Raw genomic sequence first — 10,386 nt, forward strand, 5'->3', positions numbered from 1 at the left:
AGACTGCACCGTCATATTTAATTGGTTCATGGATTAACCTTCACTCCTGCTGTCTAGGTACTCTTGTCCTTGCGTCCGTTTTTTTTTATAGCGTGATTCACAACGTAATCAAGTTCAGCATCTCTAAATGTGGCAATAATTAACAAGTATCAGTGATACCAGATATGGGTGAATGTGTTGAAATGCATTTATAAAGTTTTTGAAAAGTTGTAGAACGTTAATACTCGCATATTGTTTTTGAATTTTCACACATTTTCTGATTTTTAATATTCTTTTAATTTTTTGATCATTTAAACCCCCACGTCCCCTAAATGTTGTACGAGTTTTCAAATATTCTAAAAATGTTTCTATTTTTTTTGTAAATTTGTGAATATTTTTCAATTTACATTCTTTTTTTAATACTCTTTAATTTTTTTACTATTTACCAATTCTAATGTAAAAAACAAGCAGTGAGACTTTTTCTTGACTCTAACACCATTTTTGCAGCAAATTCTAATTTTGGCGAATAATTCACTTATCTCTATTTACCAAGCCTGCTAATTTTGTAAATGTTGGGTAACGCCACTCATGGCATACGATAACATTGTTTCTAACCCTCTAGTGAGATTTACCTACGTTCCCTTTCTGTTAATTACTTATAACAGGGTATGTCCCATCATATCTTTCTTTTCCCACATAGTATATCTGCTATGTAAGTCCTGTTAAGTTCCAGGCAGTAGCAGATTAATCTATGGGTCTCTCCTAGAAAGTGAAGGAAGAGAGGTGGTGACTCGGCTTGTGTACAGCCCATTAGAGGTGGGTACAGTCCATGAGTCCGCCCCTTGCAGAGTTTTCCAAGGAGGAGTATCAAAGTTAGAAGAGTCTGCCTCTGCTCCCAAAGGAGAGAGGAAGGGCTGTAAGTCTGTCCCATCGCGAGGATGAGCTGGCCCACTCTAGGTCAAGAGGCCTAGAGAACACCAAGACCCAAGGCCCCACACTACCGGGCAGCACCATCTAGAAGTCCTGGTCCAGTATTGTAGGTTCTCATTGTATCCCAACCCCCCTCTACGCTGCTTCCACCCCAACCTTTCCAATGGGTACTTACTCTAAATCATGTACCTCACCTAGATTGGCGTCGGACCTACCAAGGGATGAAGTCCAGAGTATTATTGTTTGCCACGAGTTTTATAAAGATGCAATGTATGTCAATACATTACATACGAAGTGTTTTAGACAGCTGTCAATAATCAGCTATAGTTTTATCAAAGTTCCTGGCGCCCATCTCTTTCTCCATACTTCTCGCCATGCCCAGCCTGAAACTACCCAGCACCCTGTGAAGGCCTGAGAGACTGAGCATTGCCATTGTACATGACACATCTGATGTGACCTCCTTTAGAGCCGAGTACGAAGGGTTACATACAATATATAACATATATACAGTAAAATATATATTTTCCTTTCAAAAAGATGAAAAGTAATTAAAAGGTATTTTTAACGTGTTATTTCCTAGATTAGCTGCAGTCAGGTATGTACCAATGTATTTTTTGTTTTTATTCTTCCTTTCATCGCTTTTTCTTAGTGTCGAGCAAAGAAGCTGATCAGATTTGAGACCACAGACTGGTAAAGAATAGTTACATACAGAACATTCTTCCTTTGCTGGGACTAAATAAGCAAAAGCAATCATATTACTATACTACTGTATCTCTTCATTATTCTTGCTGCTGCAAAAGAAAACGTCTCTACTTTAGTTGGGCCCAAACCTGTTAAACAGCGGCACAATAAATTACTGACATCAAACTGTTTCCATCATCATCAAGTATTTTGACACCAATACTTAAGTCAATGCCCCCCTCTACTTGCTTAATTTTCCTGTTGCTGGATCCTTTTATTCACATCAAGAAGTCAAGGCAAGGCTCACAGTAGGAAGCTCTTCAGCTATCCTACATTTCAGACTCAAAAATGAAAACAGTTAACTGTCAAGCCTGACTTTGAATGAGGAAGTTGATGCATTACCTACAGCACAGCTGTTGAGAAAAGCAACGATTTTAATGATATTGTGAGGTCTATGTTTCTAACACAGTGAGATTTTCCTAAGCAATAGAAATTCCATTACCTGGATACAAGGCACTGTTCAAAAAGAATTTCTCCATTTAAGTCTTTACAGATTTACAAAGGGAATTTTCAATAGGGACAAGAACACCTTTGTTTGCAGGACAATGATAGGCCGAGAGGTGGCTGTCTCTTCATCTTCAGCAACATCCACCTAATCTCAAAGTAAACGGTAATACATTCATATTGAAGGCGGCGCTCCTTATGTGTCATTGGCTTTTGGAAGAATCACGGCGATAATCACATAATGGAGAAACTTGGAAAACAAACAGGCAAATGGCTGACCTCACGCAACCTCTAACCAGGCTTCATCATTTCAGATAATGGAGCATACAATGTATGTGTCCCTCGGGGTGAGAATTCATGCACATAGTTTATTCTGCACACATAATTAGCCTTATTGAAGATAGCTGCCAAATACGTGGCAGGAGTATATAGGACAAGCTGGCCTTTGCATATAAAATACCTGGTCATTTCATGTGTACTGTAGTATCAAACACATATTTGGGAAGTCCAATAGCTCCAGGAAAATATGTACTCATGCAATCAGCTGAAGAATCTCAATTCTGTATGGGGGTTAAATGAAGGATTATTACTGCTTTAGGTGTCAGCTCACCATGTTTACAAAAAACTATTTAAAAATGCTTCCTGCGACAAGTGTCAGATTGTAAGCTCTCTGGGGAAAGATCTTCCTTTGTCTTGTGTTGTTATTTACTTGCTGCTGTTATCTTTATTGTTAGTACTTTATTTTCCCTGTCTTATAATTTTGTAAAGTGGGGCTTACACTGTTGGTGCTATATACATAGAATTATATACATCGATACATAAAACATCAATCACCAAGATTGGTACACATTGCTCCTAGCTATGAAATGGCTTCAAATCAAGGGGCTGGTTTGAGCCTCTCAATCTTTTATACTCGTTTTCTCAATAGAATAGAACACGTTTGCAAATGAAAGAATTCTATGAGAAAGAAGTTAACAACCGAAGACATCTTGTCAGCGTAAACAATCTTACATAATACAATACGGATGATGAGAGCTATTCACAAATGTGAAAAAGACAATTATAAAAACAAAAGCTAAATCCTGGCTGAGATGTACCGTATTCATACTGACCTAGAAAGGGATCTGCGTGTAGCCAAGGATGTTAAAAAGCTAGAATAAGTAACAAACGTCATTACATATTCTCTGGGTTTTAAAAACATGATTTTGATTGTCACACAAGCATCAGTAGGTTTATGGTCTCTCTAAAGGACTTTAAAATATCTAACATGTGCTATGGGCAATGATATAATCACTATAGAACTTAAGATAGCATTAATCGTGTTTTGCTTCCATTAAACGAATGACATTCATTTTTAGACCTGATATGTTACATTTACTGCAAATTATTATAAGTATATAAGATATATACTATAGAACAAGTTTCTGAATGTCTCTCTGCTATTTCATCCTGGATGGTCCTCCACCGACTTAAACTTAACTTGTCAAAAACAGAGCTCCTCATATTTCATCCCAAACTTGGACCTACTACTGTACCTCCTTCGACATTACTGTTGGAAGTTCTGTCAAACACACAGTAGCACAAGCACGCTGCCTAGGGGTCACACTCGACTCCTCTCTCCCATTCTCCTCTCACTTTCAAAATGTATCTAAAACCTGTTGCTTTTTCCTCCGCAATATTACAAAGATACGCCCTTTCCTCTGTTACTCGACTCCTAAACGCTTATACAGGCCCTCATTCTCTCCTGTCTCGATTACTGTAACCTCCTGCTGTCCGGCCTTCCTGCCTCTCACCTGTCTCCCCTACAATCTATCCTAAACGCTGCTGCCAGAATCACTCTACTCTTTCCTAAATCTGTCTCAGCGTCTCCCCTGCTGAAATCCCTCTCCTGGCTTCCTATCAAATCCCACATCTCACACTCAATTCTCCTCCTCACTTTTAAAGCTTTACACTCTTCTGCCCCTCCTTACATCTCAGCCCTAATTTCTCGCTATGCACCATCCCGACTCTTGCGTTCCACTCCAGGGTGTCTTCTCTCTACCCCCTTTGTATCTAAGCCCTCTCCCGCCTTAAACCTTTCTCACTGACTGCCCCACACCTCTATAATGCCCTTCCCCTCAATATCAGACAAACACCCCCTCTATCCACCTTTAAGACCCACCTTAAAACACACCTGCTTAACGAAGCATATGAGTAGCTCTGCGGCTGATACTATGCACCTGAAACATAAATCTTGACCTCTTGCCGATGCACTCACCAGAACGCCAACCTACTGTCTCTGTACGTTCGTCCTACGTACCAATTAGATTGTAAGCACTTTGGCGCAGGAACTCCTTTTCGTAAATGTTACTTTAATGTCTGAAGCACTTATTCCTATGATCTGTTATTTGTCTTTTTTGTTATTTATATGATTGTCACGGTATTACTGCTGGGAAGCGCTATGTACATTAATGGCGCTATATAAATAAAGACATCATGCATATTTGGAGACATTTGCACATCTCTAATAGTTACATTAGAAACAGAATCTTTAGCTTTAGATCGGATCTGCACCACCATTATTACATTTATTTTAACAAACAACTGTTTCCGCTTCAATCATGATTTTGTTTTGTTTTTGTAGCATGGAAATGGAGACACAATTTGCCACAAAATATGCAAACATATTACCATAAATCATTGGGATTAAGAGAGACTTTATCCTTATAAGAATCCCTTCCATAAACAGCATGTCATTGGGAAGAAATGTTGGTGATGTGCTGGTAATTGGAATGAATTGGAACAGTCTGTTCTCGTATTTAAATTATAATATTACAAAGATCCACTTTACATCAATTGTTCCCAATAATGGAACACAATTTCTGTATGTGGAACTCTATAAATACAGATCTAAAAGCACATTTAAAGACTTGTTGTAAAGAAGCTAATGTGAACAATTTGTTATCAGAGCACTGCCGTCATCCAAAATGTTTCACTAACAATATTCAACCAGGTCAGTTTCAAGGTAAAGTATTAGGAGAAGTTGTTCAGAGAAAGATGTGTTTGAAGAACAGACAACTGAGATAAGAAATAGATTTGAACGTGAAATTTACAAACAATATACAGTTGTGGGAAAAAGAAAGTCCACCTTCTTTGAATTCTATGGTTTTACATATCAGGACATAATAACAATCAACTGTTCCTTAGCAGATCTTAAAATTAGGTAAATACAACCTCAGATGAATAACAACACATGACATATTACACCGTGTCAGGATTTATTTAACAAAAATAAGGAACAGATGATTGTTATTATGTCCTGATATGTAAAACCATAAAATTCAAAGAGGCTGTACTTTCTTTTTCACGCCACTGTATATACTGTATTCTTTTAAAATGACACATTACCGTAGGGGAACACAAATTAATAGGTGACATATGTTGAATACGGGAAAAGGGGAGTGGATTGGGCACGTCTTAGACAAATGTGAATAAGTGACAAAGTGTTATAAATATAACAACAGTGCAAAAACACACTATTGTGGCTTTTTTTCTCTTTTCTATGATCTACACTATTCCCATCCACTGTTGTGTTCAGTACATTAATATGTTACAATACAAAAAAGAAGCGCTCAAATAAATGTGAACAAGGTTTAAACTATAATAAACTAGTAATGAAGTGCTGCTTGAAGAGAAAAGAATGGTTCCTAGTTCTTTGATTGAAGATTCATTCAGGAAAAAATCAGCACACCTCCAAGAAATAAAACAGAAAAGAAAAACAAAAATAGTGAAGTACGTTTTTGATTAATTCAAATAGATGATCTTTTTTGAGATATGCACTTACTTCTAAGCGCCTGGACTCAAGCACGTAAAGGTTTCTTTATACAGCTTGTCGTAGATTCAGATGAGCTGGTCTTCAGATGGTACAAATCCAATTTTTATAAAATATAAAAATGGTATACAGGTATACAACGTAGATGGAGCAGGGACACCAAAAACACATACACGAGTCTTCCTCCTGGACCGCGACTACCGTCGGTGTCTTTCGTCACTTCCAGTAAGTCCCCATGGCAACCCAACATGTTTCGAAGGGCGTTCTTTCTCCCCCTGAGGACCGAAGGAACGCCCTTGCAGCCTTGAGAGAGTTAGTCCTCCTTGGAATGGCTGTTCAGCTGCTAACTAATGAAGCTAATTAGCCGAGCCTGAATAGTCAGGAAGTGACTACAGAGGCTGCCCATGCTGTCAGAGACACACTGCTTAGTGTGAAACAGAGAGAGAGAGGGAAAGAGTGAGAGACACTGCTGCTGTGCTGATCTGAAGGCACATACACAGACAGCCCTATGAGAGAAACTGAAAAAGGGGAAGCTGCAGGTACCATGTGTAAAGTGGGGAAAGAGGTTAGTTCTCCCACTGTTAGTTAGGGACTAAGCTGTATTAGTAAGAACTCCCGAAAGGAGTTAGGTCTTTTGTTTCTGTTTTAGGTTATGAGTTAGTCCTGTTCCTGACTTGCACCTTGTAAATAAACCACCCTGTGCACAAACGCTAAGTTTTCCTGCCTTTGATCTGGACACAAGATCCTACGCGGGGACTGAGACGTCACAACTGAGGGAAATTTTTGTGGGCAGTCCACAAGGCAGTGAAAGTTAAAATGGAGGAATTTCTGACCAGTCTTCGGAACAGACAAACAGAAAGTTTTGGTGTCTTAATGCAAGGTTTGCAGAAATTGGCAAAGACCCATGAAGAAACTGCATCATTAATACAACAGTCTTCAAAAATTCAAACTGAAAATGCTGTTACCTTAATGCAATGTTTACAACAAATGACAAAGTCCCAAAATGAAGGCACTGCGTTCTTAGTAGAGCAGATGGCGCAGTCTCTACATCAGACTCTGAAGGAAGAGCAACAGGAGGCGCACCTTCACCTACACCAGGAGCTCCTAGTGTTGGGAGAGAGAATTACCGCCCAGACTAGCGGGGCCCCACAGGTCACTCGCCAGGCAAAATCGCACCTCATTCAGAAAATGACGACGGACGATGATGTTGAGGTGTACCTGTCTATTTTCTAATGTACCGCCGTACGCGACGGGTGGCCAGCTGAGGAGTGAGCTGGAATAATTGCTCCTTTCCTGGTGGAGGACTCACAAAAAGCCTATTAGGACTTAGAGCTAGAGCAAGCTAAAGACTATGATACCCTGAAAGCAGAGATTATTGCACGGCTAGATGTCACCCTCGCGGTTCGGGCCCACCGGTTCCATTCCTGGCATTATGATATAGAGAAGACACCCCGCTCTCAACTCTATGACCTTATACACTCTGCAAGGAAGTGGCTCCAGCCTGAGGTATGTACCACCGCTGTAGTTGTCGAAAGAGTCGATATAGACTGGTTCCAGAGGGGTCTTCTCCGCACCATCCAGAATTGGGTGAGCCAGAGTGACCCCAAAGATGCCGAACAGTTGGTCGCTTTAGTCGAATGTTACTTGACTGTGGAGGAGATGTCCAGAAGTTCAAGTCCAGATGAGTTTTCCGGTTCTCGCTTCCTGTGCTCCAGGAGGTCCAAAAAAACAGTTCCTTGGAATAAGTATCCCCAAGGTCTCATAGACTTGCATAAATGGGTGGGAAGTCCCACAGCACCTAGGAGGGACTTTGGTCCCATTATTCCCAGTAGACTGGAGACAAAACCCCGACCCAGTTTTGGAAGGTATACAGAATGCTACAGATGCCATGAACTTGGACATGTGGCCGCAGTTTGCCCTCGGAATGCGGAGCCAATAGAATGTAACTTTTCTGTGGGGCATGGTTCGCACTGGGTTTCTACGTTTAAGCACAGTGCTTGCAGTGCATAAGAAGAGGATGAAGACTCCTATGTGGCCCCCATAAAGGACAACTTCTGTGTGCAACAGAAGCTGAAGGAAAAGTTTACCCTTGGCGTCAGAAAAGACCAGAGATGGACTACAACACAGAGTGCTTGGCGCAATCGTCACAGGAGTGACTACTAGCCTTGGTATGACAAAGGCTACCGATACCATCATAAGCAGAAATCCAAGTGAGTCAGACAAAAAGAGTGTTGACTGGAAACGGTTCTATGAGATGACCCAACAAGACGTTCAACACCTCACCGGCAAGCTAGAAGTTTCTCAGCGAGAGGTCTGCACGTTAAAAACAGAGAATTTAGGGATATAGGTATACTGGGGCGCTCCCTATTGACACAATGTCATAGATGCAGGGCTATACAAAATTACTAGCCCAGAGAGTGTTGATTGTTGCTGCTCAACCCCGACGAGAGATCTTCCCACGATCCTCGTGATAGAAATATGTGAAAAGAAGAATGGGGGGTGCAATATATAGGATAAATAGGATCCGTAATCTTTCTAATACTTCAGCAGTGTATATAGATGGGGAAGTGAGTGAATAGAATAAAATAAATATTGTACTCACACGGCCCAGTGTGGTACTGCACACAAATAATGGTATCTTTAACTGCAGCCGAGTGAAGTTATCCCTCAGGAGAATATGTTCTCCCCTGGTATCCTCCGAATAGGGGGGAACAATGTATATGAGATTGATAGAATTAGTGATCATTCTAATACTCCAACAATGCACACAGGTGGGGTAATGAGTAAATAAAAATGAATGAAAGATTGTACTCACAAGGCCCAGTGTGATACTACACACAAATGATGGTATCTTTTAGCTCCAGCCGAGTATGCTTTCTCAGTCAGCCATCCCTCAAAAACATGCAGTCTCCCCTCGTATCCTCCGTAACTCTCCAAGTGAGTGCTATACGTAAAAGGGAGAGACACCACATAGATAGGTGTATAAAGGATTATTTTATTACAGAAAAAGTGAGCAAACACTTAACTCACATGTAAAACCCCTCCGGTGCACGTCGCGGACCTCCGTGTTCAACTGGAACTTGCTCCCTGCCCCGCGTCCGGGGCTCAGGATTCCAGCTGAGACGCTCAAGCGCGCACTACGGTTGCCGGATGGGGTAAAAAACTACAGAGTCCAGGTCACCACATGAACAACGCGTTTTGCAAGTAATTGCTTCGTCAGGTTCACCTAGACAGGAGCTCAGTTACCGAAGGTAGTTTTTCCCTGTGGGGATTGCATCCTTTTGAAAGCTAGGCAAATAAATAAAAAATATAGTTTTCATTGAGTAAGAGGAACCCTTACCCCATCCAACAAATACAGGAATACAGGTGCGTATTACCAGATGTCATTAAATTTATATACTGGTATATTTCTTAAACACTTTATTTATAAATGTAAGAACTGATGCAGCTTACTTTTGGTAAAGCCTCTTGTTAATGGATAAATCCATCCACTATGCTGACATTGATTTAATATATTGTTGATGAAACTCTAAGAAGTTGAAGCAACAGAAAAATAAACAAAACCTGTGTTAAATGTGTAGAAATAACATATCTTACAAGTATGGCAAATCCAATACGCAAACTCAGGATTAATGGGGGGTGTAGGCGGACGCTCACAGAGGTATGCAAGGGAGAATGATTATAGTGAAATTAAATAAGCCTTTTATTGCGCCTTTCCCTTAACATCAGGAAACCATCCAAACAAAGGGTAAACAAAGCTTCTATTCACTTGGGAGTATTTCTAGTGAAATACTATGCAGTTCACAACTCCCTTAGATAAGCATGTCTCCCAGCACCAAACATACAGCATGAAATGAACAGATATAAAAAGTCTTGTAAATAAAAGTCTTATTTGTTCCTTGTGGTTTGGAGGGAAAATCTTCTCTGTCCCTGGTTGCTACCTTTTCTTCAGGGTTTGTCAGCATTCAGGTTTAGAAGCTTCCCTTGTGTCTTGAAAGAAGCTCTGCTGTTTCTTATGGCAGGGCTCAAGACAAGTGTCTCCAAGTTCAGCTCAGGTGTGAGCTAAGGAGTCTCTCTTCCTGTCTCAAAAGACAGTATTTTCTAAGCCATCTAATCAGGCAGGTGATGTTTGTTAATTGACTACCAGCAGTTAACCACCACACTGCTGGATTAGAGGCACATTACCTGAACAGGGATAACTCCCCTGTTACATACCTCCCCTGTTTGTGGGAAGCTCGGGCTTGCCATGGCCAAAGCCCATCCTTCCACTCTCATTCTAGATATCTCTGTGACTTGAATGAGAGTGGATGCAGGAAGAGAACCCTCAGTCCTGCTGGGATTAGAGCCCTTTCTCCAGTTTATTCGTGTCTCCTCCTGAAGGTGCATGAGATCAGCACTCCTCTGTCACTCGAGGAGGACTTTTTCTAAGTATAGTCTTTTTGCTACATGTGCTGTCATGGGATTTCCCTCGCGTCGGGTGC

The sequence above is a fragment of the Ascaphus truei genome, chromosome 3 (genome assembly GCF_040206685.1).
Source record: "Ascaphus truei isolate aAscTru1 chromosome 3, aAscTru1.hap1, whole genome shotgun sequence".
Classification (NCBI taxonomy): domain Eukaryota; kingdom Metazoa; phylum Chordata; class Amphibia; order Anura; family Ascaphidae; genus Ascaphus; species Ascaphus truei.